This window comes from Arvicanthis niloticus, chromosome 19, assembly GCF_011762505.2.
Source record: "Arvicanthis niloticus isolate mArvNil1 chromosome 19, mArvNil1.pat.X, whole genome shotgun sequence".
NCBI classification, from domain to species: Eukaryota; Metazoa; Chordata; class Mammalia; order Rodentia; family Muridae; genus Arvicanthis; species Arvicanthis niloticus.
In genome coordinates this window covers 6,902,399-6,914,706 of record NC_047676.1, presented here as the reverse complement: position 1 = coordinate 6,914,706, position 12,308 = coordinate 6,902,399, and positions in this window count along the sequence as shown.

Sequence of the window (12,308 nt, the reverse complement as noted above, 5' to 3'; positions counted from 1 at the left end):
CTTCTCCTCTCCTTCTTTTCCTCCTCTTCTTACTCCTTCTCTTCCTCTCAGTACTCCTCCCACCTTAGCTCCTCCTACACATCACCCTTCCTGTTAAAATGAAACTTTTCTCTCAAAATACAATTAGAGCATAATTATGCCAATTTGTACCTGTGAGGTACAAGATAGTCCTAATACCCAGTCCAACATTTTGTTGACTGACCAGAACCTCTGTCATCTCTCTTAACTAAAACACTTAGTTCTGAACCTGGATTTAGGATGAATGTCAGCTGACGACCATCCACTCAGATCTTTTCTCTCAAAGTAAATAGCCAGGATTGGCTATGAGGCTATAAGTTTTCAACCCCGTCAGAAATCCAGAATGACTGAGTTGACTATAATTGTGGGAAGCACAAAGCATAGCTTCTAAAACTTAGCCAATTTATAGAGACCTCTGAACACCTGGACACTCGCTCTACTTCAAAACGTTGGAGCATCTGTTCTTCCACCTTCTGGCCCAGGATCATCTGACAGACCTTAGTGCTGCAGAATTATTAAGGGCTGATTACTCTGTCTAGGCAGATATAATCAGTCGACTATTCTGCAAGTGTGTCCTTTTCTGGACAGTAATTTGTCTGCAGATGGAAATAGGCAATTTTGTCTAGTGGCTGTCTCACCACAACTGGAGTAACTCCAAAGATGCTCAATTTCTTCTTAGAATTCAATATAGGAATCTGTCGGGAGCAGACAGGTCTCTAATCAAAATGAACATTAATACAGAAATGTTTGTCATGTCAATTCTGTGGATTTCTGATGTTTTGAAAACCAACTATCAATGTAAGGTAATCTGGATTGTTGCCTGTTAAGTCCACTCAGCTAGTGAAATGGAAACTTAAGGGTCCTTTGGAAAGTCAGTTGTATCAGATGGAGTTTTGCTGGGGCAAACATGTGAGGGAGTGTTTTCCTGAAGCAGACACAGGTGAAAGGATGTTTTGCTAAAGCAGACACGTGAAAGAACATTTCACTGAAGCAGACACAGGTGAAACACTGGGGCAGACCCGTGAAGGAACATTTCCCTGAGGCAGACATGGGTGAAGTGGTGTTCTGCTAAAGCAAGCACATGAAAGGACGTGATAATGGATTCTTTGCTAATGACACAATTGTGTGTTGAGCTTCATCTGTTAGGACTCCACAGAGAGAAATGCACCAAAAAAACTTCCAGACTCAGGCTGATTAGCAGAGTGATGTCGGCTGAAACAGACTCATGTGCTGAGGCGAGACCTGTGCTGTGGAATGACCCTTGGAGGGAGTGTATATAGTACCGGCTGGACAGTGAAGGAGGCTGGGCTGGGCTTGCTGGTACAGCTAGCTGTGCAACGCTTGTTGGTCTTAGATGATCTTCGCTTCGCTGAGAGAGGCACAGCAGAGAACTTCTCCTGGCATCCTTCCTGGGCCCTCCTTCTGACGTGTGCTAATTTGGCTAAGGCCTAGCTGTTCCTGCTAGGTCCTGCCACTGCTGTTGATTTATGTTTGCTATCCCGACTCTACCAAACTGGACTCCTGGTATATCCATGAAGTGTTTGCAAGTGGATAGAGCCACCGCTGCTGCTGTGGAACTGTAAATGGAACTGCTGATTTCCTGAAAACAGATGGGAGTTGCTCCGAAGAACCTTTCTACACAGGTCCACTTCCCTGTACACTTTCTTTCTCAACACCTCGGTGGCTGGTATGCTAGAAGAGAGGTTTAAGTGTTTAAGAACCATCATTAAAGGTAGACTTTGAAAAAAATTAAAGTTGTAGCCAAGTTACTGACAAGTATGCTTAAGGTATGGAGCTGGACAACTCTTTTGTAAATTTGCGAGAAATTTGGTGCCACCTCAAACAGGACATTCTCAGTGAGCATGAGAACCAAAGAGGCACCAACAGCCACTGGGAGTTAAAAGAAATTAATTAATCTTAAGATGGTTTTCATTCCCACATTAGTGTATTACTCACATATTTTAAAGTACGACTGAGCCAGCATGAATTTCTCACGCTGTAATAAGATTAAAATTACAACATAGATAACAGAAAGGACTTGAATATTTCTGTCACAGGCTCGGCTTACATTCACATATCTCCTGTTGTGGATCTGGGGGTGAACACCAGCCTGACTCCCCATGGCTCTCCTCCAGACTCTGTATCTTTCTCCCATACTCTACTGTGGGTTTCCAGAAACAAATTCAGGAACAGTAGGAATCACCCTACCTGGGTTCCAGGAATTCCTTCACACAGACTTCTGGGAAATGTAGTCTGGATACTGTGACATCACAGAGAACCATTTAGGAAATCCCCATCAGGCTTTTGGTTTACATGAGTCTCAAAATCGGGCAAGAGTCCTGCCCTGCTGTACATTCCTGTTGTGTCTCTAACATAGAGGTTGGTTCAGGAAACAGCACGTCCTGAAGGTCTATGTGGAGTGTGGGGTCGGGGTGGGGTGCGCTTTGGAAAAAGCAGAGCAGTGCAGTGTGGGAGGGCTGAAGAAGCTGCTTGGGAGTGCTGTGTAGAACTACCTGGGACATACAAGGTTGCAGGTCAAGGCTGGGGACAGAGCAATTAGGATTGTGCATTGTGTTAGTTAGAAGGCAGCTCGTTTGCAGACAGATCATGCCAGGCCGGCACAGTCCCACGAGAAGAGGGTTTATTGGATGGGCGAGGGGAGGGGGGAGGAGGGGGGATAGTGAGGAAAAGAAGAAAGAGGAAAAAAGGGACTAGGGGTCAGGGTCTCAGTCTTTTATTCAGGTGGTGACCTAGTTGTCAGGGAATGAATGATAAACACAGGTGACTTACACCGGGAGTGTGTGGTGGTTGCCATGGTCATAGTCCCTTAGGGATGACTTCATTACTGGAATCGGAGGCTGACTGTAAAGCCATTTCTAATGCCAGCACATTGAGTCATAGCTTCCTTAGGACTCTGCCTGAAGCCCAAGTCTGCCTCGGGTGTCTGGGACCTGAGGGACGCTTGGTAGTGCAGGAGCAGATGATAGTGCAAGGTCCAGGATTGTAAGTTAACAATATCAGATGACTACCAGCACCCGGTGTCGTGCTAGACCTCAATGAACAGCTTTGCTTGGAAGCATGATTCACTGGCTGCCTCATTCTTACACAGATGCTGTCAGATTCCTCAATGTCTTTAGAGTAAATGCGGTTTCTGGTCCCCCTGTACACTGCAGCTGGTCTATTGTAATGGTGTTGAGGGGTGTGACTGTTAACTTTCTCTGCCACTTAAAGAATTAAGAGAAAATCTGAGGCGCAACAGGTCACAAAGGGAAATTCTTGAGTACAAAAGACTACTGAGCCCACAATAAATGTGTCAGCATGTCTTTTTGTTTTGTTTGTTTGTTTGAGACATGATTTCTCTTGGCTCTCCTGGAACTTACTTTGTAGATCAGGCTGTCCCAGAACTTACAGAGATCCCCCTGCCTCTGTCTCCCCAGTGTTGGGAGCCGACTTTAGTAGAAAGCGGCTAGATCAACTTTGCAGCCATCTGGAACCATATACCCTGATGAAAGACTTGGTTTTCAAAAGCCTATAACAGCTGAAGCACACTCTGATAAATATATTGTTTATCCCACATAGCTTGTTTTGCTGTTTAGTGACCTCAGCTGTATGGTGCACGTGGTAAAGTGTTTTCACCTGTGTTCTCCTGCTTGTGTATATAAATACCTCAGAATTCCCTTCAATAAGAGAGACTTGATAAAGAGAGACTTGATCACACCCTGTCTTGTCTCCATTCTTCGCGTCTCCTGTCCCTGCAGCCCCACTCTCTCTCTTGACCAGAGCACTTAGCCCCAAAACTGTTGAGGCAAAGTGTTGAGGTAGAGTAAAGGCCACAACACCCCAGTGCTTTGATTGAAGGCATGCACCACCATACATGTCATGGTCTGGTCTTTAATTTTTTTGAGCTAGTGCATAAGCAGGGCCCTACAAGCAGGTGAAAATCTCACTTGGCTTTGTTTAAGGGTGCCAGGCTGTCTTTGTTAGCGTTTTACGGCTTTAAACAGACACCAGGACCAAAGCAAGCTTTACAAAGGACAATATTTAATTGCGACTGGCCTACAAGTTGAGAGATTCAGTCCATTATCATCAAGGGGGGAGCATGGCAGCATCTAGGCAGGCATGGTACAGTCAGAGCTGAGAATTCTACATCTTCATCTGAAGGCTACTAGTGGAAGACTGACTTCTAGGCAGCTAGACTGAGAGTCTTAAGCCCACGCCCACAGTGACACACCTACTCCAGCAAGGTCATACCTCCTAATAGTGCTACTCCCTGGAACAAGCACATACAAACCATCACACTTCACTCCCTGGGCCCCATGGGCTTGTTCAAACATAGCATAATGTAAAATACTTTCAGTCCAGCTTCCAAAATTCCCACAGTCTATAGCAGTCTCAACAATGTTAAAAGTCCAAAGTTCAAAGTCTCTTCTGAGATTCATCCAATCACTTAACTGTAATCCCTAAAGCAAGACAGGAAACTCCAAACTCTGTATCTCCTCTCTGATGTCAAAGCAGTCTTCAGATCTCCGACTCCTTTTTAATCTTTTCTGACAGTAACACTTCTTTCTCCTGGGCTGATTCCACTCCCTGTTAGTAGCTTTCCTTGGCAGATATCCTATGGCTTTGGCATCCCAAACGTCTTGAGGCCTCCAAGGCAACTTCAGTGTTACAGCTTTTATGTCAGTGTCTAGGATCCACACATCATCTATCTTCTGGGCTCCTCCAAAGGGCTGGTGTCACTTCTCCAACTCTGCCCTCTGTAGCACTCTAAGTTGATCCACTTCAGTGCTGCTGCTGCTCTTGGTGATCACCCATGGTACTGGCATCCCCAATACACTGGGGTCTTCTGCTGCAACTAGGCTTCACCAGTAGCCTCTCATAGGCTCTCTTTGTGGTGCCAAGCCTCAAAGCCTTTGCATGACCCTTCAGTCCTGGGTTGTCAACTGCAACTGAAGCTGCACCTTCACCAGAGCCCTTTCATGGTCTCTCACAGTGCCAAGCCTCAGCTGCTCTTCATGACCCCTTCATGCCTCCAAAACCAATACCACCTGGGTGACTCTTACACATTGCCAAGTACAGGTCCCCTTGGTGTGTAGTTATCTCTCTCTGTCCTCCTAGGCTTTTTAAATTGTATCTCAATGTTAGTATGAGGGAAATAGTTACTTGTCTTTACAACTCATGCATGAATCTTGCTGTGTTAGACATATCCTCTCTGGAAAATCCTGAGGGGAATTGTGGTGGATGACTGGTGACATTTTGTTATCTCCAGTCTACATGATTATGTTAGAGGTCATGAAAAAAATTACAAGAAAACATTTGAATGGTAGTAAAACACATTTGCTAGGCAAGTAGATGGAACTAGAAAATATCACCCTGAGTGAGGTAACCCAATCACAAAAGAACACACATGATATGCACTCACTGATAAGTGGATATTAGCCCAAAAGCCTTAATACCCAAGATACAACTCACAGACCACATGAAGTTCATGAAGAAGGAAAACCAAAGTGTGGGTGTTTCGGTCCTTCTTAGAAGGAGTAACAAAATACTCATGGGAGCAAATATGGAGACAAAGTGTGGGACAGAAACTGAAAAGGGGGCCGTCTGGAGACTGTTCCACCTGGGTATCCATCCCATGTGCCATCACCAAAGGCAGATGCTAATGTGGATGCCAGAAGTACGTGCTGACAGGAGCCTGATATAGCTGTCTCCTTAGAGGTCTGCCAGAGCCTGAAATATACAGAGCTAGCTCACAGCTAACCATTGAACTGAGCATGTGGTTCCCAATGGAGAAGTTAGAGAGAAGACCGAAGGAGCTGAAGGGGTTTGTGGCCCCATGAGGAGAGCAACAATGCCAACCAACCAGAGCTCCCAGGGTCTAAACCACCAGCCTGGAAGCACATAGGGAGGGACCCATGGTTCCAGCTGTATATGTAGGGGAGGATGGCCTTGTTGGGCATAAGGTGGGAGAGGAGGTCCTTGGTCCCGTGAAGGCTGGATGCTCCAGTGTGGGGGAATTTGAGGGCAGGGAGGTGGGAGTGGGTGAGTGAGTGGGGGCACATCCTCGTAGAAGCAGGAGGAGGGGAGATGGGATGGGGGTTTCTGGGTGGGAGGGAAATGGGGAAAGGAAATAACATCTGAAATGTAAATAAAATATCCAATAAAAAAACTAAAAAAAAAACATATGCAACAAATAAACCTGACTAATCCAGATTCTCATTGCATTGTCATTTTCTGTTAAAAAAAAGTATCTGTCATACCACCCTCCATAGTCATTATCAATGCAGTAACGTATCAGTGACATATTTTGGGGTGAAAAGTGTTTGGTTCCCCTGCCAATTCTCTTTAAGTCTGCATCCCATTGTTCTCTTCTTTCCAGAATCAATATAAAAATAAGTCAGATGGATCCGGGTACAAGTTTCTATTTTTTACTGAATACACTCCATGTACTGGTGCTTTAAGACTCAGAAAAAAAAAATATGGACTCTTTAAAATCCACAGATTTACCTAGTCATCTAATGGACAGAGCAAAGCATGTGATTTTTATCTTCAAACTAAAATTACAATTCCATCATTCATGTTTTCAAAGTAGATTCTATATGTGTTCTCCCATATTTTTTTTTCATGGTGTATTCCGCCTCAGTCATAAAGTTGCAAAACGCATTTACTTGAAGCAAAAGTTAATGATTGTTTCATAACACTGTTATGGGAATAAAGCCTTGAAGCAAAGTTCTAGGAGGTGCTGCCTCATGATGTGTGTAGTATGTATTTTAAGCACTGAATTGTGTAATCTGTAGGTTTAATGTGGATGCCAGAAGTACATGCTGACAGGAGCCTGATATAGCTGTCTCCTTAGAGGTCTGCCAGAGCCTGAAATATACAGAGCTAGCTCACAGCTAACCATTGAACTGAGCATGTGGTTCCCAATGGAGAAGTTAGAGAGAAGACCGAAGGAGCTGAAGCTATTGTTTGTAACTTGATCAGGAATCCAGTCCTCTCTTTGCATCTCACTTTGACTTCCCAGTAACATCCTGTCAGTCTAGAGTTTTGTCTGACTTCTCTGAGGGATACTAACAGGAAATCAAGAGTTTTTAATGTATCTATTCTGTCCATTCTGCTGCTCCAAGCTTGCCTCTGGGACCAGCCTCCAGTCAACTGGAGTATCAATATCTACCTCCCAATTAATGTAAGAATATGTAAGTTTTTAATAAATGACAACTTGCACACCGCATTTTAGGCCTTATTTATGTTTGGTTTGCACAGAGTAAATTTTGTCCATCTCACATTCCATTAAAATACTTGCCATTAATTGTACTGGATAAAGTGTCTCCTAAATGATATCCTTCCCATTGCCCATCCCCTACAGCATCTGAGGAGATTGGCCGCAGGACAGCAGACCCTTGCTCATGCAGAATGGAGGTAGCCAGTGTTGGGTTACAAGGGAATGATCCTTGCAGTTAATTCTCCATTGGGGCTCTGCTCCAGTTCCCTCGGGAGAATAACCTTTCCATCTTCACTGTGCTCTGGACTCTTGCCATTCTCCACACTGATCTCTTTTCTCTGTTCTTGTTCGTCTTATAGGTATAAAACTGTAAATATTTGTTAGGGTTTTTTTTCTTCCATTTACTTGTAAAATGGGAACATGGCCAAACAGCTACGATGAAGCACTTTAAGAGAGTTCAACTGCTTTTCTCTTGAGAAAATCCTCAGTGTTCGAATCACCATTTTTCTTCAGTTTGCCTGGAACTTAGAGTTCTGTTGACATCCTCATTGTTACTCAACTCTGCCCTTTATTTACAGATATTTTTCCATGTGTCATTCTTTACACAGTATGTATTTCTGCCGTAACAAAAGTCTTGTGACAATAGTTTTCTAATGGTGACCAAAGGTACTGCAGACACAAAACTCAGAGGATAACGCCTGCATCTGACGTGAAGAGAGATCTCCTGCCTAGGCACAAGGTTTCATGGTGCCGGAAGGTGTTTTGCAAGTTTTTATGGGAAAGAAGCAGTAAATCGTACTGCATAGCTGTTACAGCAGTGGACCACAGCAGTGATCAGTGTGGCATGATATCCTAAATATGCCACAATGCCTCTCACATTAGCAGCAGCTGTCTAATTGGACTTCAGTGTGGATCAAGAGGACGTACATCACATATGCTTGGAACCATAGGCAGCCATTAATAGCTTGTTGAGAACACACTAATGCCAATTTACTAAACCATCATAATATTTCTGAAAAGGCAGTAGAGAGATTGTGTGAGCCGGAGGCCCAGGAGGTCTGCTCTGAGGTTGTGCATGCTAAAAAGTGAAGGGAAGCTGCACTCTTGATAACCCAACACCATGAATGCCTGAGCAATGACAATGGCATGTGATGCCCTGCAGGGAGAGTCTTCTGCTAGACTATGAAGTATGGGTACCTAAGACCTGCTGAGAAGGAAAACTGATGTTCCCCAGGGATGAGCCCACTCACCATTCATCCAGTAACAAGGGTCAGTCCTGATAACATAGATACAGGAGACACTGAAGAGAGTCAGTGGTTTATATTTATATAGTTATTTGCAGGTATATACATATATGTATAATATTAATAACTAAAGAAGAGTATGTCATATTTTAAATGTATTGTCAGGAGATGTGAGAGGACTAGGAATAATGAAAACAAGGAAATATAATTTAAGTTTACCAGTTTTTCAGAAAAAATAGTATCGTAAATTGTAACAATATGGGTGAAACTGGAAATTATTTCAGGCATAGAGAGACAGATATTATATAGTTTCATTGATATGTTCAAGATACAGAATTGTGACTTATAAAAGAAGGAGGTAAAATTGTTTTTTACCATGGTTAATGATATATCTACCACCTGAACTATTTCCTCCCCAAGGCTGCTTTTGTCTGAGAGCTCTAGCAGAAGAAGAGAGAAGCCAATCAATAGAGTCATGAAGCAAAACAAACATACCTTTATTTTCTCAAATATGTAATTTCCAAGGTACTTATATTCAAAAAGAAATATAAGCTTGCTTACAAGAGAATGTATATATTATTTGCTAACACTTGTTAACCCACAAAGCTTAGATGGGTATACTGATTCTAACCTTTATCCTGTTTTGTTTTGTATTATGTAGAATGCTCACAGAATTTCAGTGCTCACAGAACACTCATGTAAATTCTATACTTGGTAGCCAACCAGGGATGTCTGCATGGGATACACAGATAGACCAGTTCAAAGAAATATAACAATAACCAGAGAGGCATTAGTACAGACAAAAGGCACATGTTCAACAAGGTAATGAGAAAACTTTCCCAAATGTACAAATAAATAGGACCATCATTATTTTTGTGGAGAGAAATGAGGGAGTATGTGAATATATTATAAAATCACATAATGAAGTTCAGTGATCAACCTCTTATAAAGTAGTCATTTGCAGTATAAACTCTTGGTCCAACTCAGTATATATTCAGAGAAGGTATGGAACTATCAACACAACTCATGAGCCTATCTGTGAAGCCTACAATTTATCTGGAGAAAAGTTACAAGCTCAGTGTGGTGGACATAGGAAGTCTTGAGAACTACATAAGCAAGGAGTCTATTTCACTGGATTTTTGCTTATTACAGATGAAAGGTTGAATGTTTTTTAATGGAAACTGGAAGGTTTTAGTCATTTGGTTTAGTATATTTAACATTGAGAAGATAATTTTACTTTCAGGGTTTCTATTTCTACACGAACATCATGACCAAGAAGCAAGTTGGGGAGGAAATGATTTATTCAGCTCACAGTTCCACATTGCTGTTCATCACCAGAGGAAATCAGGACTGGAACTCAAGCAGGTCAGGAAGCAGGAGCTGATGCAGAGGCCATGGAGGGATGGCACTTACTGGCTTGCTTCCCCTGGCTTGCTCAGCTTGCTTTCTTATAGAACCCAGGACTACCAGCCCAGGGATGGCACCACCCACAAAGGGCCCTCCTACCCTTAATCATTAATTGAGAAAATCCCTTACAGCTGGATCTTATGGAGCCATTTCCTCAAGGAAGGCTCCATTCTCTATGATAACTCCAGCTTGTGTCAAGTTGACATACAAAACCGGCCAGTACAAATATCAATTTTTTTCAAAACATGAGACCTGAGTTTTATCCTACTTTATTTTATCTTGTCAGTGTTTTCCAGATAGGGTTGTTCTGTGTAGTGCTGGCATTCCTGAAACTCACTCTAAAGACCAAGATGTCCTGAAATACAGAGTTCCAAGTCTTTCTGACCCATGACTGCTGGAATCAAAGGAATACACAACCATGGGCCACATAAATACCTTTAATTATATATTTTTATTCTATTTTACTAGCAGTGTGTGTGTCTGTCTGTCTGTCTGTCTATGTCCCTCTGTCCATCTCTTCTACATGAGCCTCATGATGTCAGAAGAGTTGGGCTGACTCTCTAGAACTGCTACTCTATGTGCTTGTGAGCCACCATGTGCATGTTAAGAAACAAACACACCCTGTAAGAATATTAATTACTCTCAACTACTGAACAATCTCTTTAGCCTACTGTAAGCGTAGATTTTAAAGGAATTTGGCCAAGCATCATGGTGAATGCAGAAGATTTGTATGGGAGAACCTTAAATTATCAAGGTATTATAAAATGATAGTATATGTGATAAAGTTGAAACTGCCAACATGGGGTGAACATATAAGGCCTGAGAATTGTGCTATGGTAAACATTCCCTAAAGTATGCCTGGGCCCCTAATGTCATGCTGACTGAGGCTTCCTCCAGAGTCTGCATGTTCAGTTTGTGCCTGCACCACATCCTCCTCCTCCTCTTGAATTAACCAATCCCACTAGGAGGAAATGGAGACTGCAGAACAGTTGAGAGTGAATGCTGCATCTTCATGAATCAGTGCCTCTCAGACGAGTCAGTGCCCTCTCAGGTAGGTGTCCATGTAACAGACACAAACATACATGTACACACACACACACACACACACACACACACACACACACTGGAAGCCTAGCTATGCTCAGAAATGCTAAGTTCTTATGGTTTCTGACAATGCCCTTCACTGCAGCATTCAGGAGGAGGACAAACCAGTCATGACCTCATTCTAAACAGACATGTCAATCAAGCGTCCAGGTGAAGGTACTGCTTGTTGACTCTGGTTTCTTTAAGTGGAGGACACTGTTCTGTATCATGGGGATAACGTACTGTATGGAATAGAAGAATTGAATAGGAACTTCACAGTCTCTGCTCTGAAACAGCTTCCCTGGGGATCAGCTTGCATCATGGAAGCATGAAGCCTTCCTTGTGATAGATGGAGTTTGTACCTTTGTCTCAAGCATGGACTGCCCAGGAATAAACCTTCCTAAGAAGAGACGGGCATTCTCGGGACTCCAGGTTTCCAGTGTAGCTTCTTTACGACAGTGAGCTCATTTGACAGTCCTAGGGACAAATTTCTGATACCTTTGTATTCAAGGAGAAATCACCTCAGGGTTCTGCTGAGGGACATTCAAGACAGGTACCAAATATTTAAGTAGTTTCAAACATAAACGATGACTTGATCAGAGGAGAGAGGAAATTCGCTAAAGGAACATCAAAAGGAACAAGGGAAATCCTATAGTGCACATTGTAGCAAGAATCAATACACACACCAGTGTGATCTCAGGAGCTCTGTGCCTCCTCTTGGGAGATGATGATAAGGGGGAGGAGGAGGAGGAGGAGGAGGAGGAGGAGGAGGAGGAGGAGGAGGAGGAGGAGGAGGAGGAGGAGGAGGAAAGCCTGTGCTCAGAGAACACCTGGTGGTGACAAGTTTTGATTTCCAATTCCCCTCTCTTAAGCACCTGAGATGCTGCTCTTCAGGCAGGGTCACCAAGCGCGGTTTCAGTAAGCATCTTAACGAAACTCTCTGTCCTACATTAGTTTCCTGCTCCCCCCACCCCCCCCTTTTTTTTTAAAGTAAAGCAGACCATGAAAGCATGACTTCCCATGTGTTAGTGTGATTTTATAACTAGATTTGAGCTTTAAAATCACGTTTTAGCAGAAATTACTAGCAAATGTGATAAACATTGCTGTGAAAGGCTCGACTCACAGGCTAGCATCGCGTGCTGAGACCACAGCACTTCAAAAGAGCCCGAAGGCCCGGTGGCTGCCCAAGTGCCGAAGACTCTTTCTTTCTAATTTCACCTGCTCACAGTAGGAAACGTACCCGGGCAGTACACAAAACTCCTTTGGTGTGTTCCTGGAAGTCCTTTGCACTGACTTGTGGGAAATGCAGGCGTTACTATTATGACGTCACCAGA